A 23,378-nucleotide genomic window follows, 5' to 3' on the forward strand; every position below is an offset into this window, starting at 1 on the left:
GACACCCGACAGGTGCTCTGCGCCATTGTATGCAAAACAAAAACCTGCGAGGATGATATGTGCAGACACAGCCCCTGGTTGGCGAACCTGTGGACTAGCACGTCGAGTGCAGGGAAACAGACAAACCTGATCAGGAAGAAATACCAGCTAATCGCTCGAACTGAGCAAGGGACTGGAACCAACAAATTCCACCGGAACTGGCCATAGATCAGTAACCCTGACAACGACTGGCAACCCTCTGTGACAAAGGCACAAAGAATAAGGAAAAGACAGTTTTTTTTATATATATATTTTTTTTATTTCCTCACTCCTGAAATCCTGAAGGAACTTGATCACTGCACTTGATATGGATCCCGGAATTGACACCTCTACTACCTGGATAGGATTTGACCAACAGTGACAAACCACCGGACTTGACATTTATTAACACACACCTTCACTGACTTGACTGAACTGGACGGGGTTTGGTCCCATGAGTGATATCCCAAATGGGAACACCAATACAACTGAAGACCAACCGCAGCTTGCTGCTGGCCATCTTGGCTCTCAAACCATGCTCCCTTGCGTGGTCCTATCTTTTCCCCTCCCTGCCACTCCTCTCTTTGCCTGGTAGGCCATGGGCGTGCCCCACTGATTATCTAAGGTCGCTGCCTCTATCGTCCCCATATTTCTGTCTTTTCCCCCCTGCCTTCAGTCTCCTCCCCCACTCTACCTAATACGCCAGCGTTATACCCCACATACAAAATTTAATAACGACTAAATTTAATTGTTCACACTAACCTCATTTGGCTTTTCTATCCAATTTTCTTAACCCCCACCGAGCGAGAATTTTTTTTTTTTTTTTTAAGATCCTAGCCACTGATATCTCGGGAAATTAAGTGGCAGGACCTGCCAGAGTAAATATCTAAATACTAGTGTACCTGGTCTGTCTCCACGAGGTATAATGTGGGCAAAGTTGAGCCCCAGCAGGGGTCAAGCGCCTAAATGGCCAGAAGAACAACGATACACAACACTACACTTACAAAATCCATACAGTGAACTGTTACACCCACAATGAAAGCAACGCGGAGATGGGGGAAACCCCTGGTGTCGTTAGACACGAACACACTATAGACTATCATTGAGGATACCTTAAGGCTTCAGGGAAACTGCTAGTTAAGAGAGTGGGAAGGGTAACGTAGATCCGCGTTTATCAGATGATATGAGTCAAAGTAATGCTTGCATCCACCTCAAGAATTCTTGTTTGTTGGCACAACAGCCGATATTGGCAAGATGTTCTGAGGGTAGCAACATTTCAAATGAGCAGGATGAGAAAGATAGGGGAAAAAGCCCAAATAACTTCAAGGGGTGTTTCAGGGCAGTAAACTACAGTAATGTCGATAAAATGGCTATTTGAACTCTTGGTTAGGACAACTAATGCTGACATAATAGGGCTAACAGAAATCTGGTGCCACCCAGAAACTGGGGATGACTAGTTCCACTATGCCTATGGTATACGAGGGGTGATCATTTAATTCGCGGACTGGTGCAAAATTTTATGTTTACCGCGCGAACTTTCCATAATTGCTGCTAGAGGCGCTCTCCCCGATCGCTACTGAGCAGATTCGATGACAGCATGCCAGTACTTGTCAAGCTAGTGTTGTGCGAAGTGTTTTTTTTTTTTTTTTTTTTTTTTAGCCGCGTGTCACTGACGATCGTTTTGAAGCAAATATCATGTCGGACATATAGACTGAACAGTGATATGTGATTCTTTGTGTCAGACGGGGCTTAAATGTATTGGAAAAAGTTTGAGATGAATGAAGCGTATGGTAATGAGTGCCTTGGTAGTACGGCCATATTCCAGCGTGATCTAACTTTCCAGTGTGAAGTGGTTTCTCCATCAAGACAATGCTAGACCCCCATACGGCTAATGATCACTGCCATAGGTTTCTAAGTTCTGCTACATCCCCCTTATTCATCGAACTTAGCCCAGTGTGATTCCGTCCTGTTTGCACGTCTGAAGAAAGCTCTGAGAGTATGTTGTTTGTTGTTTTGGTTTTTAGGAGCATTAGCAACTAAGGCTATATTGCTCGGGGATATGCGGTGGTCATTCCCAGACCTTTCCGCATCCTCCGTATTTGGTGGTGACGGGCTCGAACCCCGGTCTAATCAAGAAGCGTGTGCTACGCACTGCTGCTCCTTCCCACCTGGCTACGGAGGCGCCCTCTGAGAGTAGAGTGACCAACTTTTAATCAGCCAATTTCGGGATATCGACCTTAAAAACTCGAGACACTACCAAAAAAATTGGAATTTTTTTCATTGGTACATCAGATTCCAAAATACCTTGTAATATTAACGTATGTGCATGTCCCTTCTTGTTTATTATACATATATAGGTATATCTTGACATTAATTTTTAAAATAGATAGGTTGAATAAATTAGATACATATAAGTAGGTAAGTAAAATGTTTTTTTTCATTATTAGGTCAACATCAAACAATCAAGAGAACATAGCCTTCTATTATTTTTTAATATAAATAATCATTAGTCTAAAACTAGACTGATAAACTTTTTAAAATAAAATCAAAGAACAATCATCAACGGAACATAAAAGCAATGAAAAATCAACATAAAATGCACTTTTTTCTCAAAAGTAAAATTCCAGAGGTAATTATATCAATACCAAATTAAATTTGGCCACGCAATATTAAAAAAATATCTGTGTTTAGAAAGTTAAACACAAAATTACACAATGAAATGAAACAAAAGCAGTCAGCCAGTCAGTTTATTCACGTGCATAGCAGTGACTAAACTGACTGACTGCTTTTGTTTCAGTTCAATCCCTTTCCTCGCGGACTACCCCAGGAACCCCGCATTATCTATAAATGCCAACGAACATGTTTCATATATATTGCGATGTGGCAGCACACACACACGCGTACCAATTAGAAGCTTGGATTTTGTTCTTGGCCAGGAATCTAAGACATGTATGTCTTAGACATACATGTCTAGACATTGTATGTCTATCATTGCTGCAGTTAAAGATTCTATTCTATTCTATAAATAAACATTGAAGATGTAAATTGAGATTTATTTCATTTAAACTTTCTATACACATTCATGTTATGCTAGTTAATGAATTTTAGTACGATCTATTATTGTATTTTATATTATTTATTTTACGTTATGTAATAAATCGGGACAAATGGCGTCCCGCCTAGTGTCCTTTCGGGATGCCTCTATAGAGAGCCGAAAATCGGGATGGTCTGCAAAATTCGGGACGGTTGGTCACCCTATCTGAGAGGCAAGCGATTCGTGTCCGACACAACGGTGCTGGCAGAACCACAACAGAAGTACTTCTTAGTCTTTCGAAAAATAGCTTACAAGAAGCATTTAATGCTTGGCTACGACTGTGGCGAAAGTGTGTAAAGTTCAAGGGAGAGTATTTCGAGAAGGAGAAATCCAGAGAAGATTCAGATGATGACAAGATAAGATCTTGCACCCAGTCCGCGAATTAAATGATCACCCTTCGTATAATGTATTTAGGAAAGATAGGAGGTGTGGTATTGTAATGCTTCTTATCAAAAGCAGCCTGAGCGCGAGAAGAACTTTTGCTGAGTGTGAAGTTACGTCTGCCAGCATCGAATCTGTGTGGTGTGAATTAGTTGGAAGCAAAGGTATAATGAGAGTGGGAGTAATCTACAGAACACAAGATTATATAGAATATGATATGAAAAGAGTCTTTACAGGCAAATGGAATGGGCAAGCAAGCGTGAATATCTTATTATGGGTTACTTCAATCTGCTCCAAAATGATGATTATTATTACAGTACCAGCATGTTAGAGAACCATTGGCAGATAGTGATCACGCAGTCGTCAGTTGGAAGATGAAGAAAGATATTGCAGCAGTTAAAGGAACGGGTTTTAATTTCAGGAGAGGGTTCGACAGTTTAAAGCGTTATATGGCATTTATTAATTGGGCGGAATGCAGAGTGATGGCGAATACACAAATTATGGAACACCTTTAAAGCAAAAATCATAGAAGCCATGAATGCATACATGCCATTAACAAAATACTGCAAGAGGATGCCGAAATGAATGTATGGGGATCTGACTCGTAAAATAGAGGAAAAAGATATTATGGGACAGTTAAACGATGAAAAATACTGAGCCCAAAACTGATACAAGTTGATTTGTAATAGTACCACAGATAAGCTTAGAGAAGCCAAGGCTGCGTATGAGAAAGCGCTCGCTAAGAGAGCAGAGAATGAGGACAAAGAATTTTTCATGTATGTAAATACAATGAAGAAAAAATTAATAATAATAAAAGCGAATCAGATCATACCCTTGTGCACTGGGTATGGAGTAGTCTTAGACTACCCAGTTCACGTTGCAGATGAATTGAACAGGTACTTTGCATCCGTCCTTATTGATGCACTCCTCTTCTCAGCATGAAGGGTTTTTCAAGTGAAGCCGAGTTTGTGAAATTAGTGATTTTTTTTTCGAAATTACAGACGACTATTTATTGGAAAACCTTTTAGCATAAAGGCAAGTAATGTCCCTGAAATTTATTGCATATTATTATTTTTATTAGCTATATGGTGCAAGGAAGCCTGAGGCTTATGCTGCACCAGCCAAAAAAAAAAAAAAAAAAAAAAAATTCCCGAGTTACCCTAAGAGAGAGAGATAGAGAGAGAGAGAGAGAGAGAGAGAGAGAGAGAGAGAGAGAGAGTCATAGTTAAAAGTAGAAGGGAATCACCAAGAAAGAGAAGAATGATGATATCCAGCTCAGGAGTATGTGGTGAGTATGTGCCAAGCCCATACTCACCAGGTGTGGGCGCCTCCGTAGCCAGGTAGGCAGGAGCAGCAGTGCGTAGCACACGCTTCTTGATTAGACCGGGGTTCGAGCCCGTCACCACCAAATATGGAGGATGCGGAAAGGTCAGGGAATGACCACCGCATATCCCCGGAGCAATATGGCCTTAGTTGCTAATGCTCCTAAAAACCAAATAACAACAATAATAAAACAATAACCACCAGATGTGAGCCCCTGGGATTAATATACACAGGTACTTGGTATATTAGCTTCGAAATTACCTGGGCTAATAATATACCCAGGTAATTTCGAGGGAGGCCACCAAGGAATGTATATTACTTAATATAACCCCACTGAGGTTAATTATGAGGATATCTTTGGTCTGGAGAGATTCCTTTGGATTGGAAAAATGCCAACGTATTACGAATACATAAAGGAGGGTTTAAAAGCGAAGTTGGTAACTACAGACCGGTTGTACGACTTCAGTAGTAGGGAAAATCTTGGAAGCAACGATTAAGAGTGCAATTCAGTTACATTTAGATAGATATGGCATTCTGAATAACAGACAACAAGATTTTTTTGTTAAGGAAAAATCATGTTTAACTGACTAAGTAAGCTATTTTGATACAATTATTCATGAGCTGGATGTAGGGAACAATTTCGATAGTTTATTTGGATTTTAGTAAGTCATTTTACTCAGTACCTCATGTGAGTTTATTGTAAAAGCTGGAATATGTTCTGATTACTGGAAAAATTCTAAGATAGATTGCTGGGTGGCTGCAGGGCAGAAGCCAGAGGATTGTGATTAATGGATATTCTTCAGGTTTGTCAGAAGTTATAGAAAGAAAGAGGTATAAAGTCAGGAGTGGAGTTCCCCAAGGATCTGTTCCTGGACCATTCTTGTCTCTGATTTTTTTATAAATGTCATCAACGATGTCGTTTATGAAAATGATGTCAAACTTTGCATCTGTCTTTATTGATGAAAAAAGTGGGGTTTTTTTTGAAAATTTTTTTGAAAATTAGTGGGTTTTTTGAAATTACAGACGACTATTAATTAGAAAACCTTTTAGCATAAAGGCAAGTAATACCCCTGAAATTGATTGCATATCATTGTTATTATTAGCTATATGGTGCAAGGAAGCCTGAGGCTTATGCTGCACCAGTCAAAAAAAAAAAAAAAAAAAAATTCCCGAGTTACCCTAAGATGTCAAACAAAATGATGTCAACATTTGCAGACGGTGCAAAGATTGGCAGCGTAGTTAATGATCAGCACCAAGCAGAGCTCCTTCAGGATGACTTGAACAGGCTGCAAGAATGGTCAGAAAAGTGGCAGCTATATATGCAGCAAAATGCAAGGTCTTATTTTCACTTGGGGAACAGCAACCCCAAAAATAAATTATAAACTTGGTGGGGTTGATTTTTAAACAATAGAAGGAGAAAAGGATCTGGGAGTTATAATACGGGCAAATATGAAGTTCTAAGCAGTGTAAACAGGCATCCAGGAAAGCCCGTGGTGCCCTACTGATGATTTATCGAACATTATCCTGTAAAGATGTGGAGGTCATAGAATCCCAGTGTATTAGGCAATTGTAAGACCACATTTGGAATACTGTGTTCAAGTATGGAGATCTCATCTGAAAAAAAGATATTGATCTTCTTGAAAGGGTACAAGAAATGCATCCAGTTGATATAGATGAACAGTGCACTGTTGAGTCAGTTTGGTGTGACATAAGCACTGCGAAAGCAAAAATTAGAGTAGGAGTGTGTTATAGGCCTAATGACTTGAATGAGTACAATGAACAATTGTACGGAGAAATAGTGGGCTAGTAAATCGGAATGTCTTATAATGGGGGATTTTAATTTCCCAGATATTGACTGGAACTTGTGGGTTGGGCACTCACACACTACTCAAACTTTTGGGGATTTATTGGATGATTGTTTTCTGCAGCAGCATGTTCGAGAGGCAACCAGAGAAAGTAATACTCTTGATCTGGTTATCAGCAGTGATCATTCATGTATTAAGAATTTGCAGATAAAGGAACCACTAGGTGGTAGTGATCACAGAGTACTGATGTGGGATTTACTTAAAGATTTAATTACCATCAGGGGTAAAGGAAAGGGTTTTTGCTTCCGTAAAGGCGAGTACAGTGGTCTCCGACAGTTTTTAAATTCTGTACAGTGGGATCAACTGACGATGTTACCAACAGAAAATTCTAAGTGGGAAGCATTCAAGGAATTAATCGTGGAAGCTACTAAAAGTTTCATACCTATTAAGAAATATTGTTCAAGGTTTAGGCCTAAATGGTTATCAAATGAACTAATAAGACTCGTAACAGGAAAGAAAAATGCATGGGATGCATATAAATTATCAAGCGACTCAGAAGCCTATGGCAGATATAAGTTAATCTGTAATCAGGTGAAAAAGGAGGTTCGGCAGGCGAAGGCAGATTACGAGAAATCCTTGGCAAAAGATGCTAAGAAAAACAGCAAGGATTTCTTTACTTATATAAACTCTAAAAGGAAGGGGATGAATCTGATTGGTCCACTTGACATCGATGGTTCGACTGTTGATGATCCTGCTCAGGTAGCAAACAAACTGAATGAGTATTTTGCATCTACATTCACACGTGAGGAATTATTAAGGTTTGAAAATGGCAGAAGGTTATCAAATTGTAGCAAGATACTTAATGATTTTGTAATAACTGAGAGCAAAGTGGAGGAGAAATTGTTGATGTTAAACATAAGAAAGGCACCTGGGGTGGATGGGATCTATCCAGTTATATACCCCCGGGGGCTCACATCTAGTGAGTATGGGTTTGGCAAACCCAGGGTCCTGAGCTGGATATCATCATTCTTCTCTTTCTTGGTGATTCCTTTCTACTTCTCTCTCTCTCTCTCTCTCTCTCAGGGGGTAACTTGGGAATTTTTTTTTTTTTTGGCTGGTGCAGCATAAGCCTCAGGCTTCCTTGTACCATATGGCCATTAATAATAATATTAAAGGAGGCGGCAAAGCAACTAAGCAAACCCTTAGCCATAATTATGAGAGCATCCTTGGACTCAGGGGAGGTTCCCACGGACTGGAGATGTGCAAATGTATCCTCAATTCACAAAGGGGGATCGAAGGGTGACACGACTCGCTGGCTAAAAGAAAACTATCTACATTCTGATCTAAACTTCTTCCCCTTGTAATTTGAATTTATGCCCCCCAGTTCTTGAATTCTCTATATCAGTGGAAATTCCGCCTTCGTTCATTTTCTTAACTCCTGTCAGAGCCAATCTCACCATGCGAGTTGCCCGTCTTTGTAGTAGTAGTAGCAGTGGCATGTGATGCAAGAAAGCAAGTGTATGAGCTTATGCAGCATCAGCCAGAAAAAAAAAAAACATACCTTTTATAAAAAAAAAAAAAAAAAAAAAAAAATCACACCATTCCCTCCAAATGCTTTTCCAGTTCCACCTTAAATTTATTCAACCTATCAACTTCCACAACGACAGATGGAAGTTTGTTCCAGCAATTAACCACCCGCTGGCTAAAGGCAAATTTCCGCACATCTATTCTACATCTGTCTTTTCTTAATTTGAATTTATGCCCCCTTAGGTTCATAATCTGAACAAGTGGAAGGATCCCATCAGAATTCGGCATGCTCAACCCATTCAAGGCCTTATATACCTCAATCAGATCACGGCGCAGGTGCTTAGTCTCCAGCCACTGCAATTTGCAGAACTTAAGCCTCACTTGGTGAGAGGATCCCTTCATTCCCCTCACCAATCTTGTTGCCCTTCTCTGTATACGCTCAAGTAAATCTACATCCTTCCTAAAATGAGGCCTCCGGACCTGTACGCAGTACTCAAGGCGTGGCCTGACCATTGCCTTATACAGAGGGACAATCACCTCCTTCTTCCTGCTAGCAAAATTCCTATATATCATTGACAAAACCCCATGACCTGCCCTGGCAGCCTGTCTGCATTGCTCAGAAAACTTCATATCTGATTGCACAATTACTCCCAGATCTTTTTCATTTTCTACCACCTTAAGCGTAGTACCACACAGGTGGTACGTCCTCTGTGGTTACTTCTACCCATATGCAGTACTTTGTATTTGTCAAGGTTAAACTGCAGTTGCCACTTCTTAGCCCATCTGCCCAAATTATCTAGATCCTGTTGCAGTAGCACACTGCCATTACTGTCATTAACAACCCTGTCAACCTTTGTATCATCTGCAAACTTCGACATTAGGCCTGATATACCTTCATCAATATCATTGATAAATATACAAAACAACAGTGGACCCAAAACTGAACCCTGTGGGACTCCACTAATAAAATTAGTCCACGAAGAGCAGCACCCATTGATTACCACCTTCTGTCTTCTTCCACTTAACCATCCTTTTATCCATTGTAGCAACTTACCCTTAATACCATTCTGCTCCAATTTGTACAATAGTCTTCCATGAGCAACAGGGTCAAAAGCTTTCCTGAAATCCAAATATATGATATCAAAATTTATTTTTTGCATCCAGTTCCTTTGTAACCACATCATAATAACCAATCAAATTTGTCAGACAAGACTTTCCCTTAACAAACCCATGCTGTGTCTGAATTATTGCTGCAGTCTTGTCTAGATGATCCTGCAATGCATCTTTAACCAGTGACTCTATTATTTTACCCGGAACAGAAGTTAAACTAACTGGTCTGTAATTACTCGTGTCACCCTTCGACCCCCCTTTGTGAATTGGGGATACATTTTCACATCTCCAGTCCGTGGGAACCTCCCCTGAGTCCAAGGACGTTCTCATAATTATGGCTAAGGGTTTGCTTAGTTGCTTTGCCGCCTCCTTTAATATAACTGCTGGATAGATCCTATCCACCCCAGGTGCTTTTCTTATGTTTAACTTCAACAATTTCTCCTGCACTTTGCTTTTAGTTATTACAAAATCATTAAGTATCCTGCTACAATTTGATAACCTTCTGCCATTTTCAAACCTTAATGATTCCTCACGTGTGAATGTAGATGCAAAATACTCATTCAGTTTGTTTGCTATCTGAGCAGGATCATCAACAGTCGAACCATCGATGTCAAGTGGACCAATCAGATTCAGCCCCTTCCTTGTGTCGCCCTTTGATCCTTCTTTGTGAATTGGGGTCATATTTGCACAGCTTCAGTCCATGGATACCTCCCCTGAGTCCAAAGAAACTCTCAAAATTATGGCTGAGTGTTTGCTTACTTCCTGTGCTACCTCCTTTAATATAACTGGATAGATTCCATCCAACCCGGGTGCCTTTTTTATGTTTATCTTCAACAATTTCTCCTCCACTTTCCTCTCCGTTATTACAAAATCATCTAGCTCGCTGCTAGAGTTCAACTCACCTCTGGAATTCCCATCCCTGAATTACTTCTCATGTGTGAAGGTAGATGCAAAATAAATAAATAAATAAATAATTTAAAATAAATTTTCTTTTTATACTCCGGGACGACCAAACGGTTAGAGGAGTTCACAAGATAGACAGAATACAAGAAACAGCACCTTATTTATTAGTCAAGGGTTTGAATCCCGGTCACTCAAGGCAGGTGTACTTATGCACCCGTGCCCTGACCACTCGGCTACGGCGGAATGCCGTAGTATAATGCCACCTAAATATTCATTTAGTTGGTAGTCACCTGAACAGGATCATCAACAGTTGAACCATCAATATCCAGTGGACCAATCTGATTCATCCCTTTCCTTCTAGAGTTTACATAGCTAAAGAACTCTTTGCTGTTTTTCTTTGCATCCTTTGCGAAAGCTTTCTCATAATCTGCCTAATCTCATTTGTTTGTGATTTGATTACAGACCAGCTGGTATCTATCATAGGCTTCCATGTCACCGATTAATTTATATGCGTCCCATGCATTTTTCTTCTCTGCTATATGTCTCATTAGTTCATCTGACATCCATTTAGGCCTAAACCTTGAACATTTCTTAGTTGATATGTAAAGCCTAGTAGCTTACAAGATAAATTCTTTGAATACTTCCCATTTTGAATTTGCTGTTGGTAACATCATCATTTGGTCCCACCTTATAGAATTTAAATACTGTCTCAGACCACCGTAGTCGCCTTTACGAAAGCAAAAACCCTTCCCTTTACCCCTGATGGTAGTTACCTCTTGGAGTAAATCCAACTTCAGCACACTGTGATTACTCTCACCTAGTGGTTCCTTTATCTGGAGAGTCTTAATGCATGGAGAATCACTACTGATAATCAGATCAAGAGTATTACTCTCTCTAGTTGCCTGCCGAATATGCTGATGTAGAAAACAATCATCCAATAATTCCACAAAAGCCTTGCTAGTGTGTGAATGACCAACCCACAAATTCCAGTCAATATCTGGGAAATTAAAATCCCCCATTATAAGACTCTCTGATTTACTGGCCCACTCTATTTCCCTGTACAGTTTCTTATTATACTCATCAAAGTATAATAAGAAATATAATAAGAGTATAATAATAAAATAAGGAGTATAACACACTCCTACTCTCAATTTTGATCTCCCAATGCTTATGTCACACCAAACTGACTCGACGCTGCACTGGCGATTGGCTTCACTTCCTTGGATTTTATGCGTTTCTTAACTAATAGCATAATCCCTTCTCTCTTCCTATCCTTTCTGTACACATTGTACTCCCCAAATTCCAGTTCTGCATTCCTTATATCTGTGTGACACTACATCTCTGATATCCCAACAATATCTGTCTTTGATAATTTGAGCAATACCTCAAATTCATCAACCAAACTCTTAGCATTGGTGTATATGCAAGTATACATGTACCTGTTCGTATTCTTAGCTACCCCTAACACAATCCATTCGTTTACTTTGTACCGCAATGACTCCCAGCAGTCTCTGAAATACCTTGCATCTTGTTTTCCAGGCTGCTGCTCATTCCAATAGAAGCAGTGCAAGAATCACTTTCACCTCTGCCAGTGGCTACTGTTAATCTATAGTCCTTGTATCCCTAGCAGTTTTCCGACCCACCTAACACTGCCTCCATAGCATCAGCAAATATTCTTGCACTCTTTCTATTTAAGTGTATCCCATCCCTGTAAAAGCAGTCTCTCCTGTTAACAATTACAGACGAGGCTGAAAAAAAAATTCTACCCCTTGAGCCTTGCACAATCCTTCCAGGGCCTAATTAATCGACAAGGCTCTCATCATATACTACCTCCTATCATGTCTGAGCAGAATTGCAGACACTTTCAAATTTAACTGTGATTCACGGCTTTTTTTTCAACAGTGACCTGTACTTGTTAAGTAATTCCACCGGTCTCCTACTCTTAATATCATTAGTGCCAACGTGTAGAACAATATCACCTTTTGTGCCCTTAAAAGATGATATCCGTTCTACAACGTCATTAACCTTTGCCCCTGGCAGACATACCCTGGTCCTGTTCCACCTATCCTTTTTACATACCACGTTCCCCGTTTCCCTGACAATAGAGTCACTAACAATTACTAGTTCCTGTGGGACCAGCGCATTATGTGTTGGGGGTTGCAGCTGTGTTGCATGATGATCAAGTGCAAGCTCTGGCGTTGTTGTGGGCAGCTGAGAGCTTGATGGGCGCTCAACTTAGATCCTTTGAGGGCATCCACCCAGTCCTTCAAGCTCTCATATAGGCCCATAACAACGCTGAGTTGTCGCCTGATTTCTCCACACTCCTTACATCTTGTACACACAAAGACATCTTGGCAGTATCATGTCCTGTGCCTAATTGTTCCACAAACATCAAGCAAGCAGTGCATTTTAAAAGGCAATTCAGAGGGCAACTGTTCCCCTCAGTTCTTCCCTGAGCCACAGCACTCCATTTAGCTTGAGCCTTTTGCTTTGCTGCTCTAGGTCATGATTTCGATTCAATTTCAATTTCAGTACAAAATTATAACCGTAAAGTTGTATTCCAACGCAGTTATAACACTATATATCCATATAATATTTTTTTCAGAATTGAGTATTATCTTCGAGTTCCGTTGTATAACTTCCGTATCAAGTTATGTATTAATTAATTATGTTACGTTTGTAAAATCTAAGTTGTTATATGTATTTAGTTAAAAAGTACAATTTAATTGCCAATGAAGTTTAACAAGATTAATAAAATTTACTGATTAATTGATAATATTATATACTGTACTATACTAAGCTTACGCTGTCCAGTTCGGGATATATGACGATGTATTGTATAACAGTGGCGGCAAGTTACAAACGGTAAATCTAACGACACTTAAATATTAATTAACTTCCAAAATCTTGCTATTTTAATTCAGAATAAACCAAGGATCTTGGCTAGGTCTATAAGCTTCTTATAGAAAATAATTTAAGATAATAATTAGTCAATAAAGCGGCTAAATACAGTACAGTATAGCTAAAAAACTTCTCGTTCGCCGGAGCTGCAAATCTTGTAAAACACGTGGATTGGATACCCTTACCGATACTAAGTAATAACCTACAAAATCTCTATCTAAGTTAAAAATTTAAACTAAGTATCGTAACTAGGAATATAAAGCTACTCAAAAAAATAAGTTATTATGCCAATTTAAGTTAATAAAACAGAAAAACTTCTCTATTTTCCGAAGCCGGAAAACACAAGGCTACTCTTGTTCCCTCTCTATATGGTGATTACTATTATTATGCCATTGTTTTCAAAATTGACTTGTATTTGTAAGCTAACTATTGTGATCCTTAATACTTCGTTAGAGCGGTAATACTCTATTATTATTGCATTATTTTCAAAGTTGACGTGGACATGCGCATGTAATCACGGAGCTGATAATATCCTCCTTTTATTTTCAGTGTTGAATAGGTTAATCGGGAATAATAGTATTGAACACAAGGTTGCAGTACAGTTTTTCCTTATTCATTGTCGTCATACCTTTATTAAACTTTAAATATAGTTACTCTCTCTTAGGGTAATTCGGGAATTTTTTTGGCTGGTGCAGCGTAAGCCTTAGGCTTAATTGCACCATATGGCTAAAAATAATATTTCCGACTCGTATAGCTTAGAACTGAAACGAGTTCATTTCTTTTCCTCTTCCCCAGCACACGATTCTTATTATTACGATCTTTTGCAAGTATCCTAAACAGTGGCGTAGCTACCATGTAGGCAGGCGAGGCAATTGCCTCCTGGCCCTTTAGGGCCCCGGCGTCTTTGGCTGTCTCTTGTTTTTGCAATTTTCATTAATCCGGGCCCAAAAAAGAGTAGCTACGCGGTAAACAATAAGGGTAAACAATCATATACTGTTGTTTAAACAGTATATGATTGCTTTTTGAGAGCTACTAAGTTGACTTTTTATAACTTAAATATTGATTTTTGTTATATTTTTGTTTAAAATTAGTCATTTACTTGTAAAGTTGGTTAATTTGTTTACCTGGTTTTCGGAATTACTTAAGAAACGAAAGTTGTAGTCTGCCGACATTTTTATTATATCGATATAATCGCTATTGATATAGAAATGATGTAGCCCAGTGGTCAGGTGCGAGAGTGCAGAGCATGCGTTCCTTGAGTAGACTGGGGTTCAAGCCCGTGACTACTAAATAAGATAAATATTTGTATTGACGATTTATTGTAAACTCTACTGACTTGGTTGTCGTGACGGAGTATAAACAGAAAATTTATTTTTATAATCCTTAATTTGACAAGGATGCAGAGCTCATGGAGTGGGTGCAGGGAGTGGCAGCGAGATTGGTGAGGGGGGAAACAAAGGGGAGCATTTGCAAAATACAAAGCCTTTCTTGCTAAGAAAGGTTTTGTATTTTGCAAATTCTTATTGAGGTGTTTTAAGTCTTTTAATGGTTTGGGCAAGCTCATTGCTGATGGGATTCTTATTGTTCAGACTACACATATGAGGCATAAATTCATTGTGGAAGGATGATTGCAAAATAGATGTGCCTTTAGCCAGTGGGTGATTGATTGTTGGAACAAATTTCCACCTGTCATTGTGAAAGTTGATAGCTTAAATAGATTCGAGGAAGAAAAGGACAAATTATTGGAGGGGATGAATAGATGAAATGGGAAGTTTTTTTCTGATGCTGGTATTAGCATGCTTTCTTGCATCATTTGCCAATACTAATACTAAACTCGATTTAGTAGTTTCCTATATAATTCCATAGGAGTAGAGTTGTTAACCCTCTACTTTGCATCGCATGTCACAGTTCTGACATGTGACTCAATCATGATTCGAACCATGTCCATGTTTCAGTCAATATGACAGAGCATACGCACTCTCATTATTTGTCTATCTGTGTGTTGAGAACTTACGTACTTCCAGTAATACAGAAAGAATTAGTTTTTTTATACTTAATGTTTGAATTTAATTCCTGAATTTATAGCAGCAATATTTTGCTAAATAAGGTATGTAAAGGATTATCTAGAAATATAATAAAAAACATGACATTTTTATTTATAATTACTTATGAATTGCAATATTACCAATTAACATATATATTAATAAGAAACACTTTTCAATCTTAAGATTCTGCAGAAAAAAAAGTTATATATGGAATGGATTGCCGCACATTCAGTTTCTGCAATAACTAATTGTGGTGATGCAGCTATCTGGAATGTGTGCAAGATTATCACTTCAGATATGATTTTTAAGGAATTTGTGTTGTAATACACACAATAAGTTGGCTTTGCATTAGCAACATCCCTTTGCATGAATGGACTGATCTCTACCGATGAGGGCTCAAAGTTTGGAACTGCTGATATAGATTTTAGTTCACACACATGGCGATTTGTCTTTTAATGTCTGCGAGGACAAATGGGTCAGCATCGAGATCTTTCCAACATTGAACATGGAATGATTGTGTGGGCAAAACATGCAGGTGCAGTATCTTGACCACAGCCAATATTGTGCTGCTGTTCTTTGGTGTCATTTGGTGTCACAAGTCTACTGTGACTAGCTCAACAGTAGTCGAACAACCAGCCAGAGGTCACACGATGGGCAGCTTGTAACAGCAGCAACACAGCACAGTGGCCCAACTAACCACCCAGTACAACATAGGAATAGCAAGAACAATTATCGACATGGACTGTGTTCCAGACAGCTTATAGGCTGTGGCAGTCGATGGCTGTGTTGGGTACCAATGCTCACTGCAAGACACAAGGAAACTATGCCTTGCATGGGTATGTCAGCATCAGCACCAACACTAGCCCACAGATGTGGAAATCTGTTGCCTGGTCTGATGAATCCCACTCCAGCTCTGTCGTGCTGATGGGCAATTCACATTTGGAGAAAGCAACATTAGGCCATAGTACCTGTATGCACTATTGGTGCTCAGCAGGCTTGAGGCAGTCATGTTAGAGTTTGGAGACTTTTTTTTTGGTAGTATGACCAGGGTCCTCTAATCATCATTAATCAATAGCTCAATGGGAACACATACCTTTCTATTGTTGCTGATCAAGTATACCCCTTCATGATGACAGTATATCCAGACAACTCTGGTGTGTGTCTACAGCACAACACCCCATTCCACAAGGCCTGAAATCCTGGTAGGTTGCTAACTGGTTTCAGGAACATGACAATGAATTCTACATCCTCCTGTGGCCACCCAACTCACCCTATCTTAACCCAGTTGAGCATGTTTGAGACTTACTGAAAAATGAAATTCGATGCTATGATCACTCAACTGACAATGTACAGGTATTGGACATATTGTGCAACACATCGGTAGCACTACCCACAGGACACTGCAACACCTTGTGGAGTCCATGCCAAGACATGTATGGACATATTATGGGCAAAGAGTGTCGTCACAAGCTATTAGACAGGTGTTGATAATACAAAGCCAACTGAGTGTGTATGTACAGTTCATATACACATTTTTTTTAAATTATAAATTTGATCTTTATGGCAAAAAATCTTAGGATTTGAAATTTGTGCCTTATACATTAATTGGTAATTTTAGGCATAATTATTCATTTCCCCAGCTTTTATTAGGAGGAAGCCTTCCACTCCACTGCCATCTGGTATTAACCTATTCTCTCTTCCCCCATACCTTTTACTATTTGCAGAGCTACCCTTTCAAATCCATGGTTTGGATAGGGACAGTCCAGAATCAGTATTTGAAAAGTAGATGGCCTGTCTCCTTGTAGCAAGGGACAGGAACCAACTAGTACTATCCTGGTGATAGTACTAGTTGGTTCCTGTACTGATGATGGTACTAGTTGGTTCAAATAGTACTAATTTGAATTATGGGTTAAATCAGTAAATGCAGACACACAATTGTGATGCCACTCAGACATAGGAGACAGGAGACAAGAAGCAGTGCATCCAGATAATGTGGGTTACAGTGCAATGTGGCATCTGTTTGGTGTGACATAAGCACCAGAAAAACCTAAAATGAGAATAGGAGTACACCATAGTCTTAAATGACTGTGATGAGTATAATGAAGAATTACACAGGCAAGTAGAGTGAGTTAATAGATCTGAATGTCTTATAATGGGGGACTGGAACTCATGGGTTGGTAAGTCGCACAGTAGCAGAAATTTTCTGGATTTCTTGGATGGCTTTTTTTTCTACAGCAGTACGTTAGAGAGACAACAAGAGAAAGCAATGCTCTTGACTGATTATCAGAAGTGACTCATCAAGCATTAAGAATATTCGGATAAAGGAATCACTAGGTGGCAGTGAACATAATATATTGATGAGGAATGAACAGTTATAATTATTGTAAGAAGGAATTTTTGCTTTGTAAAGGTGACCAGTGTTCTTGGACAGTTCTTAAATTCCCTTTAGTGCAACAAACTTCAAATTCTAAATGGGATGGAAGTACAGGTAGTTCTCGACTTTACGAGTTAATTCGTTCCTAGCACGCGCTCATAAAGTTGGAATTTATTTGCCATAGACATAATGTTAAAAATAGGGGTTACCTTATCAACAATGAAATTAGTTAGCTAATTACTTTGTTTGAACAATTGATTGATTTATCCAAAGAAATGAAAACGTAGCCTGTAAAATCAAGCAAATTATAATAATAGAGAAATTATTTATGACTTACAAATGTTAAAGAATGTTTATTCTCTTCATCATCATCGACTAAATGCACACTTGTTGATCACTCATTATTGACTCGGAACTTGTTGCACAAGTTGTATTATTCAGAAATGCTTCAAGAGGCGTTTATTTCCAAGATAATCTTCTCTTTTCTTTATAAATTTCAATAGCATGCATAAGCATTTTTTAACGGAACACACGATTTGGGCAGAGTAACAAGTTTATGAAGCTTAAAAAAAAGGAATGAAGAGAAGATTCAGAAAATTTATTTATGTTTTTATACGATTTAAGATTTCAGTAAAGGGCAAACACATTTCACCATAACGTAAAAAGACAAACAATTCCAGCTATCGGTATTTTCGCAAATGCAGTAACATGGAGTTTACAACCCGTTTATAATTGCTTGCAGTAACAGAAAAGCCCAATAAACCAGGTGCAAATTGTTTTGTTTTATGGTCATGACTTCCAGAAATGTGCTTTAGAAAAATGTCACAAAGGCGTTCAAAATTGGTTCTTATAACAGAACATATAACAATGTTATTATTTGTTTTTTTTTTTTTTTTTTATTGGTTTTTAGGAGCATTAGTAACTAAGGCCATATTGTTCCGGGATATGCGGTGGTCATACCCTGACCTTTCCGCATCCTCCGTATTTGGTGGTGACGGCTCGAACCCCAGTTTAATCAAGAAACGTGTGCTATGCACTGCTGCTCTTCCCACCTGGCTATGGAGGCGCCATATAACAATGAAAGTGTAGTGCATTTTAGTGATTTGAATTGGTAACTAATACAATTTACACTATAACATATAATACAATTTGGCTATAACCCCTTTTAGGGAGTTATAGCCAAAATTTGAACTTCTGAGGTCCTCGAATGAATTACCAAAAAACAATGTGTTATTGGGTTCACATTACGATATTTTCGCGATACGATGGTAGCGGATTAATATCGTAAAGCGAGATACACTGTATTGTATAGCCATCCACCTGGTTTGAAATGCAGTATTTATGAATGTTTAACATTCATTTTTGCAATTTAATGTTCATATTTTCGATTTTGTTGATACTTGAAAAAAAAAAAAAAAAAAAAAAAAAACCTTGTAAAGCAAGAACTGCTTGTAATCATAGAAGCTACTAAGCTTTCGGTAAGAAACATGAGATAGGCCAGGGGTTTAGGCCTAAATAGGTATCAGATGAACTGACAACACCTGACAGAGAATAAAGATGTGTGGGATAATTATAAATTAGCAGGGGACATCGAATTCTACAGCAAGTATGAACTATTCTGCAATCTGGTCACTATGGAGGGTTAGGCAAGCTAAGTCATTATGAGAAGTACTTGACTAAGAATGCAAAGAAAAGTAACAAATAATTCTTTCCTTATGATGAATTTCTTCCTTAACTTAAGATTAGAAGGAAAGGAACGAACATTAAACAATGAATGACATGACTATTGCTGATCCTCTTCAGCTTTCTGACAAACTAAATAAATATTTGTCTACATTCATATGTGAAGTAGTTTAAGGATAAAAACAGAAATACACAAAGTCATAACTAGAAGCTAATGATTTTTGTCATAACTGAGAAGAAAGTGGAAGAGAAATTGCTGAAGCTAAAAGTAAACAAGGCACTTAGGACCAATGGGATCTATCCAGTTATATCAAAAGAAACATCAAACAAGATACGCAAACTCCTGGCCATAATCAGAGCATCTTTTGATTCAGGAGAGGTTCCTAGAGATTGGAGGTGTGCAAATGTGTCAATCATTCACTAGGGGCAACATGAACAATTATAGACCTGTAACCTTGACTTTTGTTCCAGGTAAAATAATGGAGTCAGTGGTTAAAGTATTACAGGATCATCTTAACAGGAATATAATTATACAGAAATCACAGCATTTTTGGTGGGGGTGGGGGCAGATCCTATTTGATCAATGTGACTAGTTACTATAGTGCAGTAACAATGGAACTAGACAATAATTTTGACATATATATTTAGATTCCAGTAAAGCCCTTGACAACATTCAATATAAAAGACTGTTGTACAATCTGGAACAGTGTGGAATTAGGTGCAGGTTACTGCTATGGATAATGGGATGGTTTAGTGGCAGAAGACACAAGGGTGGCTATAAATGGGCACTGCTCTTCGCAGACTAATGTTAGTTGTGGAGTCCCTCAGAGTTCAGTGCTGGGCCTTTTACTATTTAAGTATTTATTAATGATGAAGGCATATTGCAATACAGTAATCTTAATTCTCACAGCAGAATGAGGTGGGAAGGAGCAGCAGTGCGTAGCACACACTTCTTGATTAGAACGGGGTTCGAGCCCATCACCGCCAAATACAGAAAGGTTAGGGAATGACCACTGCATATCCCGGAGCAATATGGCCTCAGTTGCTAATGCTCCTAAAAAAAAAAACCAAATAAAAAAAAAAATAACAGCAGAATAAACTTGCCTTTGCAGTGAGTTTCCCTGGTATTGTACTAGTTTTAAATAGATGGCCCCATCAAAAGATTAATCAGCCCTTTGTTTAAAAGAATAGACTGCTATGACAACCTATTTCAAAACTAACTGGTCCCTCATCAAATAGCAGGTGGTCTCTAATGCTAATATGCGGACTAAACAGTAGTAAAGTTTTTTTGATGTGAGCTGCCATGCAGTATACAAAATTTGTTTTCAAAGTTGTAATATAGCTAAACCTATCTGTTTTTCCAGTGGAGGCCAACTACTATCTGTTGAGGGACAAGTTAGTCCCAGAACAAGCAGTCTCACCTTTTAAACAACCAATTAACCTTTTGGTGAGGCTATCTGTTTGAAAGGAGTGCAATACCAGGGCAACAACAAAGGCAAATTTGTTGTGATGTGAGAATTAATGTTGCATTTTCAATGCAGTTTAAACAGATAAAAGTACAATTTAGCCCTACAAAAAAACTTTTCTCTACAGCTATATGGCTTTAGCTACATTAGCACTGAATCTCCTTTTTTTTGGTGCTATCTCTTATTCAGTAAACTCTGTAACTTAATGCGAGCTGCTCTTACAAATTACAGTTTTTAATTTGAAAGAGCAGCTAGCATTATATTAGCACTAATGGAAGGAAGGGCAAAGTGAGTGACCTTGACTGCCCGTTGTTTTTCTATTATAATGGTGGCAAAAATGAAACTTGGCAGTCTGTTATTACTTTTTTTTTTTTTTTTATGAGAACCCCAAACACGAGAGGTTTTAGAACCTATAGTACTTAGTACCGTGCTTGGGTTGGAGGTTGAGAAGACGAAAGAAGATATTTGGTGATATTGGACTTGAACTTCTGTAGATTGTAATTTTCAGGAAATACGTATGAAGGAAGGTTGTTCCAGAAAACGGCAGTTGAATGAATAAATGAGGAAGATGAAAAGTTGGTTCTGTGGGTTTGAAGTTGGACAGTAAATGGATGTTGGCTGGTGGCAGCACGTGTTCGGACTGTTTTGAAAGAGAGAGCGGGAATTATAGAAGCCAATTCAGAAGAACAGTGCCCATGGAAGTATCTGTAGAAGAGGCATGCAGCAGAAACAGTGCGTCTATGAGAAAGCGAGTGGAGAGACTCTGTTAGAGATGAATCATTAATTAACCTAACTGCCCTCTTCTGAATGGAATCAAGAAGCAAGACAGAGGTTTTGGGGGCACCACCCCAGATGGGCGGATTTGCGATTTATACAGAGTGAGCAGCTGTTTGGAAGAAAAGTAACGCCGAGAGCGAAAGAGAAAACCAAGTTTTTCAGATGCAGAGGAAGCAATATTTGTAATGTGCTTGTGCCAAGAGAGATTAGAAGTCAGGGTAATCCCCAAAAGAGATATATCATTTTGCCTAGAAATCGGAGTGTCACTAAAGATAAGCATAGGAGCAGAAGAATCCTTTTTGCGAGATATAAGACAAGATTGAGTTTTAGAAGGGTTGAAATCAACTAAGTTGTCTTTGCCCCACTGGAGAATTACCTGAAGATCGGCATTTAAGGAATTGGCAGCAGATTTTCGAGAACTTGAAGCTGATTGAGCTGGACAAGGTTTCTCAAAATGGAAAGTTGAATGCAATGTGCTATCATCGGCAAAACTATGGATAGGATTTCCAGTCAATGGAAGAAGGTCATTGATATACAAGAGGAAAAGAGTGGGGGAAAGAACTGAACCTTGGGGGACACCGGCATTAGTGGAGAAGTTAGAAGACAGAGAGCCATCTACAATCACCCTCAGTGAGCGATCAGAGAGAAAACTGGATAACCAATTACTAAAAACAGTTGGCAAACCATAAGATGGAAGCTTGTTTAGAAGACCTTTATGCCAAACACGATCAAAAGCCTTTGAGACGTCAAGAGAAACTACTTGTGCTTCACCGAACCTTTCCATTGAATTAGTCCATAAATTGTATTTATTGAATTTATCTATAGTATGTTATTAAAAGCAAAATGTTATGTAAAGTGATTTCCTTGTTATAATAAGTATCCTTGAATTAAAAGTTATTTTTATTCTTCTTTGCAAAAGGTATTTTTTCTGTGAACCACATCCATTGATATTCTGACAGCACTTGTTCTGTGTTTATTGTACTTTGTTCACATTTAACAAATTGAATTGTTATTTATATGTTGACCCTTAGTACTAATATAAATGGTTACCAAAGTAAACTTCAGCTGTTAGTGCCTAATATCCACTGAAATATGTTTCTCCAAAACTGTTCCACCACTAAATATACTCTAAATTCTGGCACTTATCAGAGTAGTGCATATGCAGGGGATGCTAATGAGGCTATGTTATGAGCAGGGCTTATCTTGATGTGTAGCATTAGTAGAGGCATATGATGCAAGAAAGCAAGCTTATATAGCATCAGCCAAAAAAAACTTTCCCACTTCATCCATCCATTCACTCCAACAGTTTGTCTAGTTCTTCCTTGAATTTAATTAAGCTATCAGCTTCCACAACAACAGATGGAAGTTGATAGCTTAAATAAATTCAAGGAAGAACCGGACAAACTGAATCATTGGAGCAAATGGATGGGTGAAATGGGAAGTTTTTTTTTTTTTTTTTTTTTTTTTTTTTTGGCTGATGCTGTTTATAAGCTTGCTTTCTTGCATCATATCTAAAAATTTCAGCTATTTATATGTTCCTCTCCCTCCCAATTTTTATATCTGCATTGATGTATCAGAAAATTTCATTTCCCAAATATATATTCTCAGTTCTAAATAATGCTGAATTTCAACTATAAGCTGATCTCAACTGCTAAGACCATTTAATTTGTGTATTCAATACTTTTTTGACTAGGATTTTTAAAGGCAAATGCAGTCATCGATACAAGTGCCACATTGCTTTCTCCTTATTTCAACATTTTAAAGAATTCCTGGCTGTAAAGTGTCAGATTTTACAGTTTATTGTATTATTATTATATATATATTTTTTTATTTGAAGACTAATTTGTTTTACAGCCACTTCTGGCAGTGAAAGCCATAAGTCTAATTATATATAACAATAAAGACTATTCATTAATGTTCGCCAGTTTTTTTCTTCCCCCTCCCTCTCTGTGGCATGAAAAAATTTATTTT

General features: G+C 38.4%; 1 long non-coding RNA gene across 1 annotated transcript in view; it reads left to right on the top strand.

Annotated features, from left to right (window-relative positions):
* The window catches only part of LOC150083503 (uncharacterized), a 71,359-nt gene extending 48,208 nt beyond the window's left edge, over positions 1 to 23,151 (top strand). The window contains exon 4 of the long non-coding RNA XR_016547209.1: positions 23,101 to 23,151. This is a non-coding gene — a long non-coding RNA (uncharacterized LOC150083503). The remainder of the gene's footprint in view (positions 1 to 23,100) is intronic.
* Positions 23,152 to 23,378: the final 227 nt, after the last annotated feature.

This window comes from Mastigoproctus giganteus, chromosome 7 (genome assembly GCF_048544385.1).
Source record: "Mastigoproctus giganteus isolate SK-2022 chromosome 7, ASM4854438v1, whole genome shotgun sequence".
Lineage (NCBI taxonomy): Eukaryota > Metazoa > Arthropoda > Arachnida > Uropygi > Thelyphonidae > Mastigoproctus > Mastigoproctus giganteus.